The sequence below is a fragment of the Halichoerus grypus genome, chromosome 5 (assembly GCF_964656455.1).
Source record: "Halichoerus grypus chromosome 5, mHalGry1.hap1.1, whole genome shotgun sequence".
Taxonomy (NCBI): domain Eukaryota; kingdom Metazoa; phylum Chordata; class Mammalia; order Carnivora; family Phocidae; genus Halichoerus; species Halichoerus grypus.
This window is the reverse complement of record NC_135716.1, coordinates 49,371,830-49,397,919: the sequence shown is the minus strand read 5'-3', so window position 1 is coordinate 49,397,919 and position 26,090 is coordinate 49,371,830. Positions and strand designations below refer to the sequence as shown.

Here is a 26,090-nt window from a genome sequence, read left to right as displayed (position 1 = left end):
AAGAATTAAACTCTCAATATGTAATGTAATATTTGTGCTACAAAATATTTTTTTAAAGATTTATTTATTTGAGAGAGAAAGTTAGAGTGGGGGGAGGGGCAGAGAGAGGGAGAGACTCTCAAGCAGATTCCCTGCTTAGCAGGGAGCCTGGGACTGGGTCTCATGACCCATAAGATCACAACCTAAGCTGAAACCAAGAGTTGGATGCTCAGCCCACTGAGCCACCCAGGCGCCTCATTGTGCTACAAAGTCTTAAGAACTCTGATTTACCTATTTTTTTAAGTTTTGTATTTTAATTCCAGTATAGTTAACATACAGTGTTATATTAGTTTAGATATACAATATAGTGATTCAGCACTTCTATACATTACTCAGTGCTCATCATGAGAAGACTCTAAATTCTATACCTAAAAATAAAAGGATATCAAAGAAAAAGTTTTGCATTTAGTAGCAAATCAGTTAGGTCAATAATGTTAGAATATATTCTAATCTGTTAGAAGGGATACCTTAGATCCTAAAAGCTAATAATAATAATAATAATAATAGCATTTGATAATCTTTAAAATACTTCTATAAAGAGTTAAGTGAAAATTTAAAAGTAAATATATGCAATTAACAATATGTAGTACAAAATACTCCAATGTAAATTATATTTATTTATTACTTTTACTAATAGATCTTTAAACTGTTTTTTAATTTTTGGGTGTTTTATCGAATGAAATATTCTACTTTATTTATTTTGCTTTTTTTAGAAGAATAATCTTTATATGGTAAAGTATTTTAAATATAATATCCAGTATCCTACTTATTTAATTTTTGTGCGTGTGTTCATTTTGTGCACATTTCTTTTAATAGTGTCCTTTGAGTTTTCATTAACTACTAGAAATCATTTTAAATTGAGAAAATTTTAACATTTCACCCTATTAGATGAAGTGTCATTTCAAGAAATGAAATTTTTATGTATTTATAGTCTCTAAACCGTTATTATTTATCTTACATGTATTATGTTGACCTAGCATATGAAATCTGCATGTTATGCAAATAAGTTCCTTTTATATGAACTGTTGAGATTGTTGGTGTTAATATTATTATAAATATCATCACTCTTAAGCTATTATAATAAGATTAATTTTTTAAAAATCTCTGCTTAAAAGAATGAAATGTAATTTGGTTTATTTTTTTTAAGATTTTACTTATCCACCAGAGAGAGAGAGACAGAGAGAGCACAAACAGGGAAGAGGGGCAGAGGGAGAGGGAGAAGCAGACTCCCTGCTGAGCAGGGAGCCCGACCCCAGGATCCTGGGATCATGACATGAGCCAAAGGCAGACGCTTTACTGACTGAGCCACCCAGGTGCCCCGGAATTTGGTTTATTAATATGAAATTCCTGTTCCTTTTAAAGTGACTTCTAATTCAGGGAGTTATTGTTTCTGAAGGCATTAAGAATCTTTTTATTATGAGGTATGGGATGAAATAAAAGATGGTTTGGTTGTCTGTTTTAGTAATTGATTTATTGTATAGTCGACACACAATATTGCGCTAGTATCAGGTGTTTACCAGTTTCACTACCACAGGCACTATTCACTACAAAGTTTAAAATAAGAAAGAAATGGACGGTTAGTAGTAAACTCAACTATTGACTAAAGATTATTTCAATGTAGAAAGGTTAAATCACCTCAGAACAAAATTTTAACAGATAATACTTTCCACTTCAGTAGTTTCATGCTTGTGCCCATAAAAGGTCTTTATTTTATTTGCCCAAAATTTGGAAATCCTTGGAATTGTTTGAGTAAAAAAAAATCTTTTTAATAAAAGTAGTAAGAATCTTTTAGGAAAAATAAATTTCTAATTATTTTCCCCACTAAGAATGTGTATTAATTAGTTATAATCTGTTGTTATAACCAGGAAATTGGATGAGTGCATATGTATGAGCAAACTGAATGGTGCTTAGTACATTTTCTAACTCTTTAAATCATTGTATATGTGGAATAAGTTCCTCCAGTGGAATTTCAAATTCCATAGGTTACTACCTATGAAACATCTTTGCAATTATAGCATGTAATAATCTCTCAGGTTTATTTCAATTTTTGTTTATCTTGATTTCTTGATTTTTGAAGGTGACAAGTCCAGTCTCATGACATTATAAAGAAATATCTCTGCTGGGTGCTTGGGTGGCTCAGTCAGTTGAGCATCCGACTCTTGATTCTGCTCAGGTCATGATCTCAGTGTCCTGAGATTTGAGCCCTGCACACGTGTGTGCAGTTTCTCTCTCTCTCTCTCTCAAATAAATAAATAATTCTTAAAAAAAAAATCTCCAGGTGGCGCCTGGGTGGCTCAGTCGTTAAGTGTCTGCCTTTGGCTCAGGTCATGGTCCCAGGGTCATGGGATCAAGCCCCACATCGGGCTCCCTGCTCGGCGGGAAGCCTACTTCTCCCTCTCCCACTCCCCCTGCTTGTGTTCTCTCTCGCGCTGTGTCTCTCTCTCTGTCAAATAAATAAACAAAATCTTAAAAAAAAAAAAAATCTCCAAAAATGTACTTTCTGCAAGAGTGTTTTCTGAAGAAACTTCAGTTTTTAGAAATATCTTTATTTATTTAAACTAAGTTTTGTGTGGTGAATGTAATAGATACTGTACTCAGCTATCTTTCCTTGAAGTAAGTAAATAGAAAAACCACTGATGTAAAGGTAACTGCTTTTTAAAAACATTTAAAAATGTATAAAACAAGTTTAGACCGATTAGAAAAGTGTCTAATATAAAATTTCTGAGGACAAATGGCTCTAGCTTAATGAAAGGCTAGAAAGATAGAAAAATGTGTTTAGACATATGCAAAAGAAACTATCAATTTCTTTTCTTTTATGAGGATTATGATTTATGATTGTTTATTTTCTTTTATGAGGATTGTGAATTGTGATAAATTGTTAGCTGGTAAATTAGACAATTAGCATGAAAAAAAATTTCTGGTAAAGAACATGTTTTTTGTACCTTGTGGCTAAAGAAATTACTGGAGGTACGGTCTCTAGGATTTTTTTTTTTTTTAAGCTTACTGCAGTTGCTGTTGTCTCATTACTTTGGAGTGGATTGAGTCAGTTGCATTAACGAATAAACACTTTCTTTTTTTAAAAGATTTTATTTATTTATTTGACAGAGAGAGAGAGGGAACACAAGCAGGGGGAGTGGGAGAGGGAGAAGCAGGCTTCCCGCTGAGCAGGGAGCCCGATGCGGGGCTCGATCCCAGGACCCTGGGATCATGACCTGAGCCGAAGGCAGCCGCTTAACCGACTGAGCCACTCAGGCGCCCCTGAATAAACACTTTCAAGAAAGCATATCAGGTTGGCATATTCTAGGTTGAATGCACAATCTATAAAAGTACTAACTATTTAGTCAAAGGAATTACAATACAGAGGATTTTCAATTTGGCACAAAGGTTACTAAATGATACAAGGTGAAATATAAATCAGTTTGAGAGGTCAGAAGGATTATACTAATAATAGACATTCATTCAACAAATATTTGAGTTATTGTTGCTATGTGTCAGGGGTGAAATGGTGGATAAAAATGGACACAGTCTCTGACTTCTTGCATCTTACAGTCTGAGATCAGTAGTGGTAGGAGAGACATATAAGCTTATGAAACAGTCCATACGGAAAGTTGCGAATAAGGAGAGGTACATAGTAAAGGAGCCTGTAGTAGAGGTTTCTGACCTGAATGGAGTGGTCAGAGGCATGCTGATTAAAATGTGAGATGAATGTCATTCTATTTCATATGTCCAATTGATTATGTATATCAAGGGGAAATTAGCATTGAATCATTTCTAGGTAATACTTTTATCAACCTACTAAATAGTCAAAACACTTTTCAAGTTTCCACTTCTATGCACAATGCCTTAACTCTTTTGTGGAAAATCTTGTCTTGTTTTCCAAAAAGATCGAAATCAAGAAAGTTGAAGTATTTTATTCCTCAGCTTTTCGAAAATCTCATCAAATTTCTATTCCTTCAGCTTTTTTTTATCATTCTTCCCTTGAGGTTAACAGAGAGGTTTACTTGATAATCATTTCTAAAGATTTTGAGCCCATGTCTTATTTCTCCTTATACCTGAAGGTTCTTGTCTCACATTTACTATCTTTTCCAGCCCATATCTATCAATAACAGTATCTTTCTTCCATCATTGCCGCATACATTCACTCTAGTTATAAAGATATCCATGGAACCAGAGCAAACACATTGGTTGTGCTCTCCCGGCTTCTGCTGTGTTACTGATTTGAGGAAAATTTTGGAGCTATGCAATGATGTAGCAACTGCAGAAAGGAGTACGCCTTTAGAAAGAAGTTTTAGTTCAGTTTCAAACATTTTCTGTTTGAAAAGATCCGGTAGGTAACTGCCATAACTACACCTGGACTTCAGGTGTAAATGCATCTGTAACAAAACCAATTCTGCAGCATTCGATTTTTATGTGGTAATTAAGGCATGTTTTGGAAGGTGAGGTGATTCGGGGAGATAATACAGAATAAAAGGAACACAGGGAAGGCCTTCATGTTCCTTACACAGGGTAAAACGTGATAAAAGTTTAGGGTCTTACTATGCCATTTTCTTTGCTTCTGTCGGATCCACGTATCCCTTTGTAAGGTATAAATTGTACTCATATTTTATTTTCTGGAGGAAGTCTCAACTCTTCTTGTTGTCTACATGATGGCTGGATTTGTCATTTTAACCCCACACATAGCCTTCTGTTTCTTTACATTGTTCATATATCCACGTCCTTTTTTTTTTTTTTTTTTTTTAGCCACATTGTAAGTGTTGGGAGACAATGCATCTCCTTTAGTTTCTAGCCCTGTGTCTTTCTTACCATAAACACTCTGTCTAAATTTAATAATGGGGACCTCCAGTTCCCTGGTATAATCACTTTATGCAATGACAAAAATTCTAAGCAGTTTTTGAAAGTTGAATTTCAGTGAAAGAATTGGATTACAGCTTCACAGAAAGTGATTTTTAGCATTTCATCTTGATTCTCAGAGCAAAGACAATATTTCTTGCATTATTTCTTATAAAATGACTATCAGCGATATTTTTAACTCTATTCAGAATCCAGAGGAAGATATGACACCTGTCAAATAGACTTAAACAATCATTGCATTTGACCAAAAAGTATAAGAATATCAGAATTGAAACTCCCTTTTTTTCACAGATGAGGAATAATTCTAATTTTTTATAGTTTCCAACTAAAATGTTTGTTGAACTTTTAAAAAATTTCACAGATAAAACATTTCACTCTTTCCCTTTTTTAAGACTCCCTTTCTCATTTCTTTCAAGCATGAAGTCTTGGTGAACAATTATCAGTTAAAGCCTTTGCCATACAGAAAATGTATTAATGTTTCGATCACAAATTTGATTTAAAAACCAAAGACTTTTGGGGTACCTGTGTGGTTCAGTCGGTTAAGTCTCTGCCTTTGGCTCAGGTCATGATCTCAGGGTCCTGGGATCAAGCCCCGCACTGGGCTCCCTGCTCCACAGGGAGTCTGCTTCTCCCTCTGCCCCTCCGCCCTGCTTGTGCGTGCGCTCTCTCTCTCTGTGTCAAATAAATTTAAAAAAATCTTTAAAAAAACTTTAAAAGAAAACCAAGTGTTTTATATATGTTGATATGTGTGTCACTTATTTTCCTTAACAAAACCTACCTCTGTGTCCACTCAGAATATACTGATTAAGACCGTAAATGCATCCTGATTAAAGTGGTAAAAAGACTGTACCCAATGGTGGAAATTTATTGCCAAATGGAGGTGGACAATGATGAATAAATTAAAAATACAAAGCAGTATAACATGTGTTCTGACAGAGAGAAGCAACTGAATGACATAGGAGAACAGAAAAGGAAATCTAATTAAATGTCTAAATGGAAAATAAATGTAATATCCACTTTTCTATGATAATCACTTTCTGCACAAGCAAAAATGCTAAGCAGTCTATCAATAGTGTCTATATGTCAGAATCATCTATTTTTGCTTTAAATTTTACAAATGCTTGTCCCTACCCTTAATAAGGCAAATCAGAATTCTTGGGGATAAAAACTGTTCCTCTGTAATTTTTAAAAAGCTCTAGATAGTACTTTAATGAGTTCTCTAATTAAAATGACCATGCACCTGTTTGCACAGGACAGTCTTGGCACACTCACATACCCTCTCTCTCTGGCACATTTTCTGCCCTGAGGCTCTCTCCTTCAGGTACTCTCTGCAGGCTCTGTTACCACGGCCTCCCCATGTCCCTTCACACACTACACAGAGGGCTCTGTACGTGTCTTGTAGATTCCCCTTAATCTCATACACCTTTGCAAATAATTCCTTATTAAACTCTCCTAAATTACGCCCAATTATGTGTACCATCCTTTTCCCAAAGATCTTGACTGTCCATTATCATTATATACCAATGTTACATGATGATTGGATGCTTAAAATGAGGTTCCTGTTTTGAATGCAGAAATCAACCTCTCATGCTTCCTCCCATAGATATTGTAATCAAAGACGGACAACATAGCATAAACATTTATATATCAAAAGCAAAGTATGGGCCAAGAATTTCATTAACCACAATACAGGTACAATTTTCTTTTCCCAGAATAACTGGAAGCTGTGTTTAGGATTTAAATAGTGACTAAGGATTAGTTTCACTTTGAGAAATAATGAGTGTATAGTTATTTTTTTTTCTTTTTCTTTTTTTTTTGGATGTAATGAGTGTAAGTTATTTTCAAATCATTTTATTTCATATCTTTAAGATGGTCAATCAGTTGACAGTTTTTGGTGTCTGTGTTCTGGAAACTAGTATATTGTTGGTATAATTAGTGATTATCCCTATATGAGAGAAGAAGTGTAGTGCGGCAGGAAGTGCACTTACTCTTTTTAGATTACTTGGCTACTGCTTGTACTGTTGCCCTGCCTCCCAAGTCTGACTTCTAGACATTAAAAACAACGTTATCATAATCCTCAAGTATTCTCTTAATAACAGTCCAGCTTTTTTTATGTGAGCTGGTCTTTTCAGAGTAGATTACTGAATCTGCCGAGGGTTTGCAAACATTAACCACTTCAGATCATCAGGACATCATTTAATGTCCAGCGGTTGTTATAGACTAAATTTAACTGAAGTTAGAACTTGCATCCTGAGATGTGGAATTCAAAGCTGATTTGAAAAAAATGTATACTGATGCATAATAGCATTATGAACTAACCTTTCTGAAAAGAGAGAGAAAGACAGGATGAGTACAAGAGAGTGCACAAACTGGGAACTATTTTTGTTTACAAAGGAATTGATAGCAATTAATTCACAGATCTGTCTTGAGCACATAGGATACGCCCTGCTTGCAATAATAACAATGATTTCTAATTTAATTGTCTAACACATAAGAACTAGTCGACCAGTGGTGCCTAACTCTTGACCCCTTGCTTTTACTGTTGTTAAATAGGCTTTGATTATTAATTATAATAAACAATAACATTATTCTGAACTGTTCAAGAGATACCCATATATATAAAATTTGGAATATTATGAAAATCTGAAAAAGATAAAAGAAAAAGGTACACTTTAATTGTATGTAACTCATGGCTGTGACTCATCATTATTATCAAAAGGAAACTAAAATGGGTTAATGATCTTGAGTTTGACTGTACATTTGTGCTTATAATGATCTTGTCTCAGTGAGGGAAAATTGCTTACTTTAAGATCTGTCTGCAGGATTCCCTTAGGAAGACAACTGTCTTTGTTTAGGAATGCACCTTAATGATTGCCTTTGGCTTTGTAATTAAGGACTTGTGTTCACATCCTAAATTGGATAGAGGAAGAAAAACAACTTAAAAGCTTGGTAGGAGAAATTACTCTGTAGAAAAATATACAGGGAATTTTGGAGGATGTAGGCAAATAAGTCAAGAGGAGATGGGGAAAAGAAAGTCAAGAAAAGTAGTGATACGCTAGAGGTTCAACGTAGGAGAGTGTTGGAGTTCTTACTGGTCTTAAAACAGAAGCCATTTTCTGGAGATCCTACGAGAAGGTAGAAGGACCAGTAATAGCAGAAATGACTTTTATATCCCTACAGATTGCTGATTCTCAGCAATAAAGCACAACCATGAAAGTGTGCCCAAGGTAGATTTAATAATCTTGGTTGTAATTAGTTTCCTCTGCAACTGATGGATGGCCTTGTAAAGTGAGGAGCTAGTAAAATAAAAATGTTCAGGGAAAAAGGTTTAAAGTAAGTTGAATATTTCCATATTCCTTTAAAGTTTCTTACATTAGTATAATGTTTTTGTTTTTAGAGAGAGTGAGTAGGGTGGGTTGGGGGGGGCAGAGGGAGAGCGAGAGAGAGAATCTCAAGCAGGCTCCACACCCAGCACAGAGCCTGGCCAGGGGCTCGATCTCAGGACCCTGAGATCATAACCTGAGCCAAAATCAAGAGCTGGGCACTTAACTGACTGAGCCATGCAAGCACCCCTATATTAGTATGATGTTTAATGTCATCTAAGTTTACAGATCTCCTAACATATTTGCTACAGAATATATGCCAACTATTATGAAGAGCAGACATGGAGTTCAGTGTACCAGCAGAAGGAGCTATAGAAGTCTTGGCCAGAGCAAGGACAATTAGAATCTGAGAACAAACCATTTTTAAGAGATTATTTGTGCCATAAACATTCCAGCACCTCTAAAAGTTTCTTCCTACCCTCCCTACTCATTACATTTATGTCTAAACTCATTATGTACATGAATATGTACAGATTTTTGTGTCAATTATACCTCAATAAAGTGATTTTAAGAAAGAGAGAGATATGGCTGTTGTAAATTGTATTTTTCTAAATCACATTTTTCAGCTGTTCATTAGATTATATAGAAGTATAATTGCTTTTTGTATGTTGACCCTGCATCCTATAATGCTACAAAATTGAAATATTAGTTTTCGAGATTTTTTGTGACATAAGGATATTTTCCATAAAAATGATGTTGTCTGTGATTAATGACCATTTTACTTCTTGCTTTCCAATCTTTATGCCTCTTATTTTTTTTTCTTAGAGTATTGCAAAGGCTAGAAATTCTAGTGTTGAAATAGAAGTGATAATATAAGACTTATTTTTTGGGGGGCTTCTTCTCAGGGGAATGAGGATTAATATTTCACAACTATGTATGATATAAACTGTAGGTTTTTCTTAGGTGCCCTTTAATAGATTGAGGATGTTCCCTCCTATTCCCACTTTTAATTTTATCATAAAGATATTTTCATCAATGCTCATAGAAGTCCTATTTATAATAAGCAAAACCTGGAAACAATCCAAATATGTATCTACAAGAGAATGAGTGGAAAGTGAATGGATAAAAATAATGATATATTCATACAACAAAATACTCAACAATAAAAAAGAAAGGAGGGGCACCTGGCTGGCTCAGTCAGTTAAATGTCTGCCTCTTGATTTTGTTTGAGGTTATGATCTCAGGTCTGAGATCTCAGGATGTTAGGGTCCATGCTGGGCGTAGAGCCTGCTTAAGATTCTCTTCCTCTCCTTCTGCCCCTCTCCCCATAGCTTGTGTGCTCTCTCTCTCTCTTAAAAAAAAAAAAAAAAAAAAAAAAGGAAGGAAATACTGATACTTATACCATCATGGATACATCCTACAGACATTATGCAAAGCATAAGAAGCTAGACAGAAAAGAGTTCATATTACATTCTATTGGTATGATGACCTAGAAATAATTTATTGAATTAGAAGTTAAAAAGATTGTCTGAAGAAATAACAAATGTTGGCGAGGATGTGGAGAAAGAAGAACTCTCTACACTGTTGATGGGAATGCAAATTGGTATAGCCACTGTGGAGAACATGGAAACTCTTCAAAATATAAATCATATAAATGCTATATGATCCAATAATACCTCTATTGGCTCTTTACTTAAAGGAAACAAAAACACTAGTTTGAAAAGATATGCACTCTTATGTTTATTGTGCAATTATTTACAACAACCAAGATATGAAAGCAACCTAAATATCCAGCCACTGATGAATAGATAAAAAAGATGTGATACACGTGCATGCACAAACACACACACACGGAAATATTACACAGTTATTAAAAAGATGAGATCTTGCCATTTGCAGCAACATGAATTCACCTAGAGGGTATTATGCTAAGTGAAATAAGTCAGAGGGGCACCTGGGTGGCTCAGTCGTTAAGCATCTGACTTTGGCTCAGGTCGTGATCCCAGGGTCCTGGGATCGAGCCCCGCATCGAGCCCCACATCGGGCTCCCTGCTTGATGGGAAGCCTGCTTCTCCCTCTCTCACTCCCCCTGCTTGTGTTCCCTCTCTCGCTGTCTCTCTCTCTCTGTCAAAGAATAAATAAAATATTTAAAAAAAAGATTTGAAAAAAAAAGAAGTCAAAGAAAGACATATCATATGATTTCACTTATCTGTGGAATCTAAAACAGAACAAATGAATAAACAAAAAGCAGAATCAGACCTATAAATGCATAGAACAAAATGATAACTGCCAGAGGGAAGGGGGATTGGAAAATGGGCAAAACTGATGAAGGAGAATAGAAGATACAGGCTTTCAATTATGAAATCGATAAGTGGGAATAAAAGGCACAACAGAGGAAATATAATAAATGATACTATAGAAGTATGGTATGGTGACAGTATGCATGGTAGTTACAATTCTGATGAGCATAGCATAACACAGAGAAGTTGAATCACAGTGTTATACACCTGAAACTAATGTAACATTGTGTGTCAACATATACTCAACTTTAAAAAAAAAATTATAGACCAAAAAAAAAAATGTTAGCTAGTGGAATTTGGGAATTTACAAGAAAGGAATAAATGAACTGGGTTTTTTGTTTTTGTTTTTGTTTAAATAAACTAAATAAAAAAAGACAGTGACCTCCAAAATAAATAAATACATACATACATACCTGCACATAACTTGATTAATCCAAATTTCCAGTGATATTCAAGTTATTAATATATTTGTAAATTTTCAGGTTCTAATTAAAAATATGCTTAACTATTTAAAGACAAATTTTTAAGAACCTGAATTTGGCACTGTGTTATTAGTTCAACGTACTAACACTTGGATTTGAAACTAATCCAGATACAATTAGATATCCTTAGATAATTTCTAGTTTACTTTAAAAAAAAAAAGCATAGTAAATACCTGAGCATTAACCAAAATGGTAACTCTAGGACTTAAAATCTTTGCCTAAATATATTATCAACAAAACAAGTCCATTAAATAAAACGGTTCCTTTGATTTAAAGAGGCAGTGTTCTATTCAACAACTGCTTTGTTATTCCCTATACGGAGTAAACAAACATTTAATGTTGGCTAAAGTATAGACTTAACAAAGATAGGAAGGACCAGAATCTAGTCTTCTTTGTTTTTTTAGGATATACTTCATGGAAGAATCTCATACTTTCCCATTGAGAATCTAGATATTGATCACAATCTAGTCCCTTGGAGATTTCCATTTTTAAAAGATAAAAGAACATAGTAGGGTGTTAGAAATGCCCTGTATCTTACTTGAGCAGTGTTGTGTAATCGTATACAATTGTCAACCCTCATAATATTGAATATTTAAGTGCTAATTTTTAACGTATGTTAATAATACCTAATTTAAAGGGAAAAAAACATGAACTTTTAAAAAAGGAACTATGTTCTAATATTCTTCTAGAACCTTATATCCAAAACTTGGTAAACTTACTCATTAGTGGATTTTCTTTAGTTAATATATGCTTACGCTTTACTTTAGTACTTAAGCACTGAAATTAACAAAACCACAGTTAAAAAACAATAAATCGATTGAATCACATTACTGAGAATAAAGGAATAACATCTTTTTTTTTCCTTTTTTAAATTTTCCAAATGAGGTTAATATAGTATCCCATATTAGATAGCATTTTTGAACAAAAATACACTGTGTAACAAAGTTATTTCCATCTTCAGTCCTATGGCTTGTAGTGAAAGTGCTTTGCTGGTGTGGTTGACTATTTAACACAACCAGTATTACTCTGTGACTGTTTTGTGCTCATTTATGCTCAAAGAATAGATTTGTTTTTTACTAGTAAATGAACTTTTTATCTGTACTCTTCAGCACCAAGTAGGCACTCTTAAGTTCCATTCAAGTTTTAGCAACCTTAAAAATCTCCATCAGTCCGTAATTGCTACACTCAAGGAGCTGAATAACTCATGAAAAGAGACCAATGGAACATAGGCGTTGTACAGCAAAGAGCTGTGCATGTCAAGAAATATGTTTTTCAATAGTGTTTCACGGCGTTTGCTTTTATGTTTAAAATTGCTGTAGAGAACCATGTGTCTGTTTCATCTTCATTTTTGTAGATATAAAATGATCTCCACTAAAGCACTCATGATTAGAAGAATTGCATTATAACTAAATAATTTGGTGTGCCATGAAATAAGTTTAATAGCATTTGCACTTTTATCAGAAATAATGACACCCTTGTAAGTCACTGATTCACTATTTAGAAATAAAAGTCCTAAGCAGATTTTTCCAGTGAACATAGGCCTTTGGATTTTATGCTTAGATTGGTAAGATATTTAATACCTTATTTTTCTGCATTGTGTTGAAATTAACCTCCTTGGAATTCTTAATCTCAGGAAACAAACTGAGGGTTGCTGGAGTGGGGGGTGGGGTGGGAGGGATGGGGTGACTGGGTGATGGACACTGGGGAGGGTATGTGTTCTGGTAAGTGCTGTGAATTGTGCAAGACTGTTGAATCTCAGATCTGTACCTCTGAAACAAATAATGCAATACATGTTAAGAAAGAAAAAAAGAAGAAGAGGAATGTAGCAGGAGGGGAAGAATGAAGGGGGGGGAAATCGGAGGGGGAGAAGAACCATGAGAGACGATGGACTCTGAAAAACAAACTGAGGGTTCTAGAGGGGAGGGGGGTGGGAGGATGGGTTAGCCTGGTGATGGGTATTGAGGAGGGCACGTTCTGCATGGAGCACTGGGTGTTATGCACAAACAATGAATCATGGAACACTATATCAAAAACTAATGATGTAATGTATGGGGATTAACATAACAATAAAAAAAATAAAAAAAAATAGTGGAGAATGGGAAAAAAAAAAAAAGAAATTAACCTCCTTAATGTAAATTATAATAATTTTGTGATTTTTCACTGTACAGTATACTTTTAAAAGATCTTGAGAAAACATAAACCAGAGAATTAAAATAAAATCAACATGAAATTTAGTATTCATAGAAATTTAGCTTTTAAAATAAAGATAAAACTATTTGTTCCAATTTCTAATTGCAGATTTCAGTGTTACCTCTAAATGTGATTTTATTTTCCTTTACATCCCTCCATAACATGGTATGATGCTTTGTTAATACTCTAAAAAGGTAGAACTTAAAATTTTTGCTCTGGAGACTAGAGATCAGATTTTCAAACACTGGCGTTGATATATCACTTTTTCCTTTCATCTTATTTTTGGGAGGTAGAGTATTAGTTGCTGCTGCATTGTAGACCCTATGAAGTCACTAGACCTCTGAGTGCTTGTGGTCAATCAGGCCATGATGCTGTGACTGATTGATGACTTTCTTAAGATGCTAAAACTCTGAAAATTTTAACGTCGCCTTAATAGTCCTCTGCTGTCTATTTAATAATAACACTAAATAATGCAAATCACTTAAATAATGTTCCTTTGTCCTTAAGCTTAATTCTGTCTTATGTAACCATGCAAGGACATCATCAACTCGAGGGTGGGAAATGTAATAATTGATGAAAAAAGATGAGATGATTAATTGGGAGGGCAGTTATCACCAAGGAAGAACAGAGAGATAGAAGCTATTATATTTTTCAAAATTGTTAAGAGGCAAAACAGACGGGATTGGAATAGAAAGCCATTTCTGAACAAGAGCCTGTCATTTTTATATGCAGTGTCATTTTCCAAGATAGAATATATAGTTTTACTGTGGAGTATTTCATACATTCTTTTATTCATTCACTTCATGTATTTTCGGTTTCTGTCTTAATGTATAGGTTGCCTTTTGAATAGACATTACTTAATTACATCAATTCAGAGACATAAATAAAATAATTTTTCCATTTTTAATATTTCTTAAATTAAGATCTTTTTAAATTGGCATCTATTTAATGCAGCTTCTCTTTCCAGAAAAACTTTCATTGAGTTGACAGGTTTTCTTGAAATAGCACCTTAGAAATCAAGAAGAAAGGGTCATCCAATAAGCTCATTCATTTAACAAATATTTATCAGGGCGCCTGGGTGGCTCAGTTGGTTAAGCAACTGCCTTCGGCTCAGGTCATGATCCTGGAGTCCTGGGATCGAGTCCCACGTCGGGCTCCCTGCTCAGCGGGGGGTCTGCTTCTCCCTCTGACCCTCTTCCCTCTCGTGCTCTCTGTCTCTCATTCTCTCTCTCTCAAATAAATAAATAAAATCTTAAAAAAAAAAAACTTAAAAAAAAAAAAACAAATATTTATCAAGCGCCCGCTCTGCCAGGAATAAGGCTAGATGCTAAGAAAGCTGTAACAAGGACAGAGAAGGTTTCAATCTTGTTAGAGTTCTTGAAGGTAAAGTAAATTATATGTATATATATAAACAATTAAATAAAATACAATCTAGTAAATTACTACTGCAGCATAATGCAGATATATTTAACATGCTATAGGATAACTGAAGAGGAAGTTAATAATTCTGGATGCGCTATTCAGAGGAGAAAGAACTCATCAAGTGGAAGGATACCAGGCAAGGGAAAGAACATATGCCAAGGCAGGGAGGTGTGAAATGTCACGGTGTGTACAGGGAATGATGAGTAGTCTACTAGAACTATTTCTCTTAAACATGAATAATGAACAGAGCACTTAAAAAGGAAAGAAATATCTTGCAAATCTGTAGTATTGACTCAAATTATTTTTATATTTTTATATACATGCTATTTCTTTTATTCTACAGCAATAAAATTCCCAAACGTGTTTATTCATTGGGAACAAAATTATGAAACCAATTAAAACCTAATTATTAACATTAATTTAAAATGATATGTGAGTGTTATCTCGGAGCATGGTGAGCAACAACGAAGCAATGAACTAGTTTTTTAACTAGTTTAATCAATGATCTGTGAATTGGATAGGGCAATCAATCTAAGTATATCTTAAAATATGACATTGTTACAATTATGACTAACAATGTCTAGTGTTTTTGAGTGCACATTTTGAATACACACACACACACACTCTACATCAACTTTTTTTCCAGCAGTGTCTTACTCTCCAAAACTCTTTTACGTAGCTTCACATACATTGTATGGATGGCCTCTTGCTCTCTGGTTGCCCCCCTCAGACATCTTTGCTGATTTATCCTCTTGTCCTAACTTCCAAATGTTGGGGTTCCATCCTTGGTTCTGTATACTCTATCCTTTGGTAATCTCATTTAGTCTGATGCATTTCATTTTTCTTTATATTCTGGGAACCATTATATTTTTATATCCAATCCAGTCTTGTCTCCCATACTCCAAACTCATATACTAAACTACCTACTTGACATCACCACTTGGGTGGTGAGTAGACATCTCATACTCCACACCTCCAAATCTGAATTTCTGATCTTCTCCCCAGTGTTGTTCCTTTTATATTCTTTATCATCTCAGTTAATGATAATTCCATTCTTACAAATTATTCAGGACAAAAACCTTGGAGTTTTCTTATTTTTTTTTTCTCATCTCAGATCCAAAACCTTCTAGGAGATTAAATGGGGTTAGCTTCAAAATGTATCCAGAATGGGGCGCCGGAGTGGCTCAGTCGGTTAAGCGGCCAACTCTCGATTTCGGCTCAAGTCATGATCTCAGCGTGCTGGGATCGGGCCCCACGGCTGCCTCTGTGCTCAGTGGGGAGTCTGCTCCCTCTCCCTATGCCCCTGTCCCCCCACAAATAAATACACAAATCTTTAAAAAAAGGTATCCAGAATGAAGCCTGCTCTCACAGCTTTCAGATGTTATTACTCTTGCCAAGCCACCATGATGCCTTGTCTGTATTTTTGCAATAGCCTCCTGTTCAGTCTTCATTCTTCTGTGCTTACTTTCCTGTAAGCCATCACAATGTATTCTCAAGAAAGCTGCCAGCGTGTTTATTTTATTATGTGAGTTATCATGCCACTCCTCTAATTAAAAAAAGAAAGGCTTTCTTTTTTTTCTGAGTAAGAGTCAAAATTCTGACAATGGCTTATGAAGCCCCACATGATCTGCCCCCTAGTTCTTCATGTTACCGTGTATGCTAGTACTGTGCCTAGGATATTTGACACACAGAGTGGAGTATTAAGACTTGCCTCCTCTATTCAACAGAGCATGCTCAGTAACAATCGTGAAATGAAATGAGTAATCTTAAAGGCCAAAAAAGAAACCAAAACAGTGAAATGTTTCTATTACTGAACTTCTTGTGTGTGTAATACATGTATCTATACAAGTATATACATATATATATATATATCATGCCAGTATATATAAAGAATTGAAAAAATAAAACAAGTGTTCAGTACAAAAAAGCATTACTTCTAAATTGTATTAATACATTTTTTGAAAATAAAAAAGAAATATACCAACATTTTAGTTACAACAATAAGTAATAACATTTTGTTTTCTAGTTTTAACTTCTACAAATTTGCAATGACAGTCCAAACTAATTTTCTTTGTATATTCATGCTCAGGAGACAATATAAATGTATTTGTTGGTCTATCTGTGCTCATATTTGGTGAAAGAACACTTTTATTAGTTTTAATTTCAAAAATTTTCACATAAAACAAAAGATATACACAAAAACAGGAGAAATTCTTAACATGAGACTAAATCTGAAAGAACAAAAATTCCATTTCACAATAATTTCCAGAAAATTTACAAATGCATAAAAACAACAAGTAGTTCATTGAATGGCAGAGGGGAAGTAAATCAAATGTGGTTTATTTATACCCATATCATTCATGTTTATATCTAATCTACTGTTTGAGTGCAGAGATACGTAATACCACAGGGGTTGGAGATATGAACTGTGCCTAAAGTGGGTTCACATGATCTAAAACTTCACAGATGGAAATGAACTCTCTTGAAAGGAATACTTATGGATGGCTCCGAGACTGACAGTATAATAAAATTATGTAAATTAATGTAGAATACAATTTTTTTTCTTTTTAAAGACAAATTCTAAAACATGACCATTTGCAATAATAAAACATTAAAATTCAAAAATAACCAAAGCAGTTGTTTAGAACTTAGACAGACCAAGAATTTTTTCAGGGAAGGTATTTTTCACTGACACTAGTCAGAATGACCTGCACCCTAGTGTATTTTTCCCATGCTCTAGCCTTGCTAGGCTCCTGGATTATGGGATAATAATAAGAAAACTGAGATTAATGTACTTTAGTAGAATTCTTTGGATACATTTACAGAAGTCAAGTTCTGCTTCGCTGCACTTCTACTTTGGCTGAATCTTTGATATACAATAAATACACTCTGTAACTGGTGGTTGGTTAATACAAGAAAACCTTTAAAGTGTGAAAATATTTCCCAGCCTTTTATATAGGGCAGGGGTCAACAAACTATGGCTCACAGGTCAAATCTGGCTTGCCACTAGTTTTTGTAAATAAAGTTTTATTGGAACACAGCCATGCTGATTCATTTGCCTATTATCTATGGCTACTTTTAAGCTTCGGTGGCAGAATCGAGTAGTTGAAACAAATATCAAATTGGCTGCAAAGCCTGAAATTTTTACTATCTGTCTCTCTACAGAGGAAGTTTGCAAACATCTTCTCTATTACATTTGTGTACAAGAATTGGGTGTTAAACTTTATAATGAATTTATTTATTGAACTGTGTTAATGAACAACAAAAGCAAATAAAATTGATCTAGTTTGGCTAAGATGTATGCAGCAAGCGATTTACTATCAGAGAAAAGTGTGATTGAGGCAACAGTGTTTTTTAACAGGATTGTGAAGTCAGCAGAGAAAAGATGTTTATATCCATGGAGTGAGATTATGAAACATTAACTCTGCGTTTGCATTAATATTGGAAACAAAACAGCATTTATAGAGAAGGAATGATTGAAGTGTTAGCATCCGTGCAAGGTAGAGTAACAGGAAATAATTTATCATGAGATGATTTATAACTTCACTTTACAGAGACAGTTATTTTCATGGTACAAATACTTCATATCTGGAAATGATTGTAACAAATGTGATTTTTTTTTTCCTTCAGCATAAGTTGTATGACCTGCTTCACAAGTTCAGTGCTACAAATATGGTTGAATATTGTACTTGTCCAATTAATTGCATGAGTTATCACCTGTACACTTGAGCAAAAAGCTTAATACCAACGTTTTGAGGTTTCCTCAACATCCAGAATTGCTATGGGTTTGGAGGCTTTCTTAGTGTCAAGAACATATAGATGGATAGCTGGGAACTCAGTACCCCAGAGGTGCCCATTTTCAAATGCCCCTGGTTCCTATTGTTGCCCTTGTCCCTGAATATAAAGCTTCAGTCTCCTCTGGGCCCTGGATGAGCCTCTGAGTCTTGCCTTCTTTCTTCCCAGGAGGCTTCTTGGATTCTTTAAGTTGAGGTTATTTGTTCCATGAGATTCATTTATCATTACCAAAGGACAATTGGTTGGGGCAGCTTCAGTCAGATTGTGGAAGGCTGACTGCTCCCTAGTCTCAGAAGGATGATTACTTGCCATACATTTACATGACTGAGAGGGTCACTTAGTTGACTCCTAGAAAGAAAATCATTTCCAAGGTCATCCTGTGCCCACCTTGGCAATAAGTGGGCTACAGCTTCTTGTTTCTAAAATAATATTTAACATCTACCTCACAGGTATTAACCTGGAAAAATTTCTGGACCAAGCAGCTTTTAGTTGGTGTTGTAAGGCTTTTCTAGACACTGAAGGCTGGAACTGTCTAATAAGAACCTGCAGTCAATGAGAATAGACAAATCAGTTAAGGCATTTGACTGTAGGAAGAAGGGGGAAAGGAAGTCAGGGGCTACAAGAGGATTTGGAATGAGAATGCACATTTATTTATTTATTATGTGAAGGAAATGGATGTTTTTAAAAATATTTTTTTAGGAAGAAAAATATGAGCTTAATTTAAGATGAGGATAAATTAGAGAGGGAAACTTTTAAGTTTAAGAATGGTAACAGATGGTGGACAATTTTTGTGAAGGGAGCTAGGATTTCTGGAGCATAGGTAGAAGAATCCTGGAAGGATCATTCAAAATGACTTAAATTTACATTCAAATACATTTCTAATGTTCACTCATATTTTTATAGATCTTCATGTAGCGGAAGGATTTAATTTATTTCATGGTGTTTTGTAAATAGAACTGAAGACCCCTGGGAGGAGTTATGAGGAATCAAAACTTGGGAGAACTTTTTTCCCCCCAAAATAAGAATAGTTTTTGTTATTTCCCCTGATATTATATAAGTAATGCATGATAATAACTTTAACACATGAAGGAAAGTATGGATAGGAAAATTTTAAAACTTTGAAGTCCCAATATAAAAAGTCTTTGTTGCTAACTTTCCGTACTGCTTTCTCTATATATATCCCCATACATACAGGGGAGGTAAATGACATCATATCATACATGGTATTTTCATCAGCATAATTTTAAAAATAGCCTTAAAAATGTGGCTCACGTTTCTTTTCCTCATTTCCTTGCACTTTGTAACCTTACCTGTCCCCAACCCAGATAACCACTATTAATATCATATGTCTGTCTGAAACTTAGAATCATTTTAGTAGTATCACTGCCATATTCTACTTTCCTGGGATATAATTGAGGAAATCTTACACTATACCATTATTTCCTTGTAAGTTACTTTGTTTATTTTTGCCTGAATGTCACAAAATTTTCTCTGGAACTTTACTAGGATATGCCTATGTGTGCTTTTGGGGGGGGGGAAAGTCTTGCCTGGAACTAGCCTTTTTGTGATGAAAAATTAAATCTTTCTTTAGGAGTTTTTTTTTATTATTATCTTTTGGATTTCTGTCTCTTCTTTATGAGTTAATGTGTTTCCCTCTTGTATGTCTTGTATTTGCATTTTCTGTCTCCTGGATTTTTCATAACCTTCTCATTTTTCTATTTCCCCTAGTTATTTTCATCTTTTTACATGTTTACTGTGTTTTGAGATATACCTTTCTTCTCAGGAGTGAACAACATTTTGTCTTCTAGTTCCTGGAGTTCTTAAGTCTTTATGCTGGATTTTTTATTTGGGGGGGGTTCCTTCTCTCTTTCCTTCTTTCCATCCATGCACCAAAAGACATGGAGGAAACTTAAGTGCATATAATTAGGTGAAAGAAGCCACTCTGAGGCTACATACTGTCTGATTCCAACCATTTGACATTCTGGAAAAGGCAAAACTGTAGGGGTAGTTTGTTGTTGTTTTTTCCCTTCCTCCCTCACTTCCTCTTTTTCTCCCTTTCTCCCTCCCTTCCAACTTTCCTTCCTTTGTTTTTTCCCCTGTTTGAGGAAGCTGTTACCCTTCTTTGCCAGTGTTGCTTTACTATGAGCCACTTACTCTAGTACTATTTCCCCCTTTCCCAAGCTCTAAAGTGTGCCTACTCAGGTCTTTGATGAAGCTTGCAGCAGGTTGAGGTAGTGAAAAGTCTCAAGAGGAAACAAACCAACACAGAAGGTGGATCAGCACTGTCTTCTGCTGCCTGGTAACGTGCCAGCTCATAGGCTCTTTGTCCCTGATTGAGCAGCCTGTAAGCTTTCAGGGCTTTTTGGTCTCGGGGCTTAGACCACTTTCATGCTCAGGGATAGGACAGAACTCAACCTATTTGAGCAGCTTTCAGAGCAGCTCTTACCAAGCCGAGGAGATGTAGCAGGTGCTCCTTTCAAGGAGAGGGTGGCCAGGTTTGATCATGCAGGATCATGACCTGAGCTGAAGGCAGGCGCTTAACTGACTGAGCCACCCAGGCATCCCAGTCTATAATTTTTTTTAAAAGATGATTTTTTTAGAGTGGTTTTAGCTTCACAGTGGAATTGAGAGGAAGGTACATAGTTCACATTTTTCCTACCCCCTCGGCCCGCAAACATACATAATCTTCCCTATTATCAACATCTTCTACCAGTGTGATACATTCGTTACTATTAATGGCCTACACTGATGCATTGATAGTTATCCAGGTCCATAGTTTGCATTATGGTTCACTCCTCATGTTGTACGTTCTTTGGATTTGGACAAATATGTAATGACATCCATTGTTATAGTATCATACAGAGTATTTTCACTGCCCTAAAAATTCTCTGTGCTCCACCTATTCACTACCCTCTCAACCCCTCGAAACCACTGAACTTTTTATTGTCTCTAGAATTTTCCATCTTCGGAATGTCATATGGTGGGAATCATACAATATGTGATCTTTTCAGAGGGCTTCTCTCACTTAGTAATATCCATTTAAGTTTTCTCCATGTCTTTTCATAACTTGATAGTTGAGTTCTTTTAGTGTTGAATAATATTCCGTTATCTGGATGTACCACAGTTTATGATCCACTTGCCTACTAAAAGACACCTTGGTTGTTTCCAAGTTTGTAAGAATGAATAAAACTGCTGTAATATTTTTGTGTGGACGTCAAATTTCAACTCCTTTGAGTAAATACTAAGGAACTATGTGCAGATTTTTGTGTGGACATCAAATTTCAGCTCCTTTGAGTAAGTACCAAGGAACATGATAACTAGATGGTATGATAAGAGTATGTTGAGTTTCATGAGAAATGACCAGTGTTCCACAGTGGCTGTACCATTTCGCATTCTCACTAGCAATGAATGAGACGTGTTGCTCCATACCCTCACCAGCATTTGATGGTGTTAGTGTTCTGGATTTTGGCCATTCTGATTGGTGTGTAGTCTTAGATTTTTGATGATGATCTCTCATGGATGCCATAGAATCAGCTCCTCAGTTAAGAAGCAAGTAGTCCAAAAACATTATAGCACTTTCCAATTCTATGTCTCTATTTGAGCACTAGATTCGATCCTTTATTTTTACTTCCTAGATTCTCTTCATTTTATTGCTTTTTGTAAAATTATGAAAAATAATCTTACTTTTTAAAAAAGACTGTATTTATATGAGAGAGAGAGAGCATGAGCAGCGGGGGTAGGGGCAGAGGGAGAGGGAAAAGCAGACTCCCCACTGAGCAGGGAGCCTGACATGGGGCTTGATCCCAGGACCCTGAGATCAATGACCTGAGCTGAAGGCAGATGCTTAACTGCCTGAGCCACCCAGGTGCCCCCAAATAATCTTATTTTTACAGGCAAAAATTTTCATACAAATAAGGCATTTTTTTAGAAGTCACACAATTTTATTATAGAATCAGTATTTAACTTAGAACTATAAAACCAACTTGTTTTAGAACTCTAACATTGCTACTAGAAAAAAAGTATTAATTTAAGAGAAAGCAAGATTCAAGTATATTGTAGTGAGGCTTTTTTCTCTTCTACCTTTTTAAATTGTAGCGAACACAGATTCATGGTTCAAAAAAAGTAAAAATAAATGATATATAATGAAATGTATTTCATTATAAACCCAGAACAATAATCCCTGCCCTTAGAAGCAACCTCTCTTAAGAAACTTACCATATAATTCAATTGTATACTAAAGCAGAGCTTTTAAGAGATTTGATTACAAAATATTTTTGCAAATATTTATATACTGTATTACATCCATGCTCCAAAAGCAAACAAACAAAAACCTCAATAAATCCTCCTTGCTCTCTGAATTACATTCAGACTCTTTTTGCTTAGCATTTAAAATCTCCACCATCTGACCTTAATTTATCTTTTCAGCATATCTCCAAAGTACTTTAAATGGATGTATTGTAAGCATCAAACTGAATATTCTATGAAGCTATTCATGTTTTTTTAATCTGTTGAAATCCCTTCTCTTTAACTCAGCTTTCAAATGCCTTAAGCTCCATGAAGTATACTGGATACCATAAGGAGATTGTGTTTTCCCCTTTTATGAATACTTATAATACAAATGAGTGTATATTATATAAATGAATGAATACATCTTTAACAAGGCATTACATATAATAGTTTCTTGTGTTATCTTTATATTTATGGTTATATTTACCCTTTAATAGGTTATAAACTTTCAGAGGTAAAAACCCTCAAAAGGGTCCCGTTATTATATAATTTCAACACTTACTTAGAGTAAACACAACATACATTTATATTTGACATACACAATAAAGACTAAAATTTTCACTTCAACTCTTCCTTGGGGAGCAAATTTCCCCAAAAAAACTGACCAGCAAATGAGCAAACAGTGCCTGCTTTATATGCCTTTGTTAGGAGCTTCTAAAGTGGTACACAGATTCTGCCTCTTTCTGGGATGACTAGAACAGTTCGGAGAGATACAAAATATTGTGAGACATCAATTTGAAAAGGGTCATTTTGATTTTGTGATGGTTTATTAAAAACTATTGATTTTTAAAAATCTGTTTTTAGTACTCACTATTTCTCAATTTATTTTTTTTTTAAATATTCATCAAAAGGGGTGCCTGGGTGGCTCAGTCGTTAGCATCTGCCTTCGGCTCAGATCGTGATCCCGGGGTCCTGGGATCGAGCCCTGCATTGGGCTCCCTACTCCGCGGAAAGCCTGCTTCTCCCTCTCCCACTCCCCCTGCTTGTATTCCCTCTCTCGTTGTCTCTCTGTCAAATAAATAAAATCTTTAAAAAAAAAAATATTCATCAAAAGATGACATTTTAAAGAAACATACCTTGAAATAAAAATAGGCAATTTCATAATTTTCTGTATTTGTCTGGCATATGGAAGTTTTTAGGAACAGGTAGCTAATTTATTCATGTAAGGCATATGGTATTTGGAAATTGTTTTAACTCTCTCACTGACCTTTCATTTTCACCTACCGTCACTCTGAAAACTTTAGGTAATTATCTTTTTTGTCTAACTTTTTACAGTCCTAAAATTAAGCAGAGTTTTGTATTTTTCTCTTCTAAGCTTTGTCTCTTTTTCACTAATATGAGTAGAAGCAAATGCGTAAGGCATCCCTTCAGAAGAAGCAGGGAGGATGGGGAAACTCTGAGTTACCAGTTACTAGTTAGTATTTGGTATTTTGTGTTGAAAGATAATAGAGGGTTCTAGAGGGGAGGGGGGTAGGGGGATGGGTTGGCCTGGTGTTGGGTATTAAAGAGGGCATGTACTGAATGGAGCACTGGGTGTTATGCACAAACAATGAATCATGGAACGCTACATCAAAAACTAATGATGTAATGCATGGTGATTAACATAACATAGTAAAATTTAAAAAAAAGAAAGATAATAGACTTTGAAGATAGACTACTGCACTGCTCACTGACTATATGCTTTTTTTAAATATTTTCTTAATTTGCCCACCTTATTTTTTAATTTTATAGAGGTTACAAACATACATAAAAGTAGAGAGAATGAATATAATACATAATAGAATAAGCCCCCATGTATCATTCACCCAACATCACCAGCAATAGTTTTTCATTCTTGTGTTATGTACATCTTCCAATTTTTCTCCCAATGTCCAGATTTTAAAACAAGTCTCGACTTGTCATCTCACGTTTAACTATTCAGTGTGAGCCTCTAATGTGCTTTTTAAAAAGTCAGGGACTTCTCTGAGTCTTCATCTGTTTACTAGTAAAATATTTTATATGGTTTAGTGAGATTTAAGATACTTAAAGATACACAGTGAAAGCACTACGTCTGACACATGTAGGTAAATACTGATGGACTATTATCTGCCTTTTCTACTAGAAAAGTTGCTCTTTGTGGTAAAGCAAAGGATTTCAGTTAGCGTGACTATTAATCACCAAACAAAAGCTATACTGAATTCATTATTCTTTTCATTTTGTTATTTTAGGTTTAGCCGTGGTATTCGTTTCTCTTGGGCTATTCAGACTCCAGTCTCTTTTCCGTGCAAACAAGCAAGGTATGGAAGGACTGGTTATATATGGAATGTCAAATATAGTCATGGTCCAACGATTGCAAGCCAGTTAGTCCTATCACCAGGTGTTCAGTTTTGGTTTGGATGACTACATTTGGAATGCTGTAGATTCCCTCAAAAGGAAGTTTGACAGGATGGACAGGATCTTGTCCCTTTCGGTTTTGTTTAGATGCTTCTGTAGTAATCAACTCATAACCACGGCTTTATTGGCACATTTCTCTAACCAAGCAAATGAAGCTACTAAGCATATACTTAAATCATTTCAAAAAATAATAGAATTCTCAGAATGAACCTCTTAGTGAAGCAACATTAGATTATCTGTATCTATAAAAAATGTTATATTCTTATATATAAATATCTATGAGTATACATCTAAAATATATATATATATATATATCCCTGACTTAGATTTTCCAAGAACATTTCAAATCTCATTCAATTGAATCCAAGGTAATATGATTACAGTTTTATCTTCAACTTTCTCCTGTTTTTTGGCATTTATTATAAATAATCAGTGTAGTGTTAGGATAGTTTCAATATGTTTTTTCATGGTGTTATGGCCCCTAAATCCACAAAAACAGAAATCGTCTTCTTGTTTCCATTGGAATTCCCAAAGAAGCCTAACACATGAAAGATAAATGTAAGAATGCAAGTATGCCATCATAATAGCAGCTTGAGTGCTCAATATTCTAATTCAAACTCTGACAAAACTAGACCATGTTTACCACTTAAGCTCATGATCTGAGATGAAGCCTCTTACCATCCATTAAAACTTACATTCACATCTTGAGATCCTACTACTTTCTGGTAGTAGGTAGAGAACTAATAAGTACTGCAGCATGGTATAGAAACTATCTCTATGATAACCACTCTCAACCTTGCATGTAGAGGTAGAACAAGAGAGAGGGAATCTACAAGGCCCATTGTAAGTCCTGAACCAACTTACTCACTCGGGTCCATAAAAGAAGGAGCTAAGTATGGGTTTATACATTTTGCAACATGGTGACTACACCTACTAATAACTGTGGTTTATTAGATGACTCTAAATCGATTCACCGATTTACCTACACTTTCCTGATTTGTACATATGTGTAGAATGGAAAGAGTGGG

At 35.0% G+C, this 26,090-nt stretch overlaps 1 protein-coding gene across 13 annotated transcripts in view; it reads left to right on the top strand.

Moving 5' to 3' along the window:
• RALYL (RALY RNA binding protein like) overlaps nt 1–26,090 on the top strand; it is a 677,252-nt gene that overhangs the window by 265,616 nt on the left and 385,546 nt on the right. For 6 of the 13 annotated variants that reach the window (XM_036094141.2, XM_036094137.2, XM_036094140.2 and 3 more), the window contains one exon: nt 24,897–24,965. The exons of the other annotated variants lie outside the window; for them this stretch is intronic. The gene's annotated coding sequence lies outside the window, so the exon portion shown is untranslated. Of the gene's footprint in view, nt 1–24,896; nt 24,966–26,090 lie in introns of those variants that run through there. 13 annotated transcript variants of the gene reach the window in all.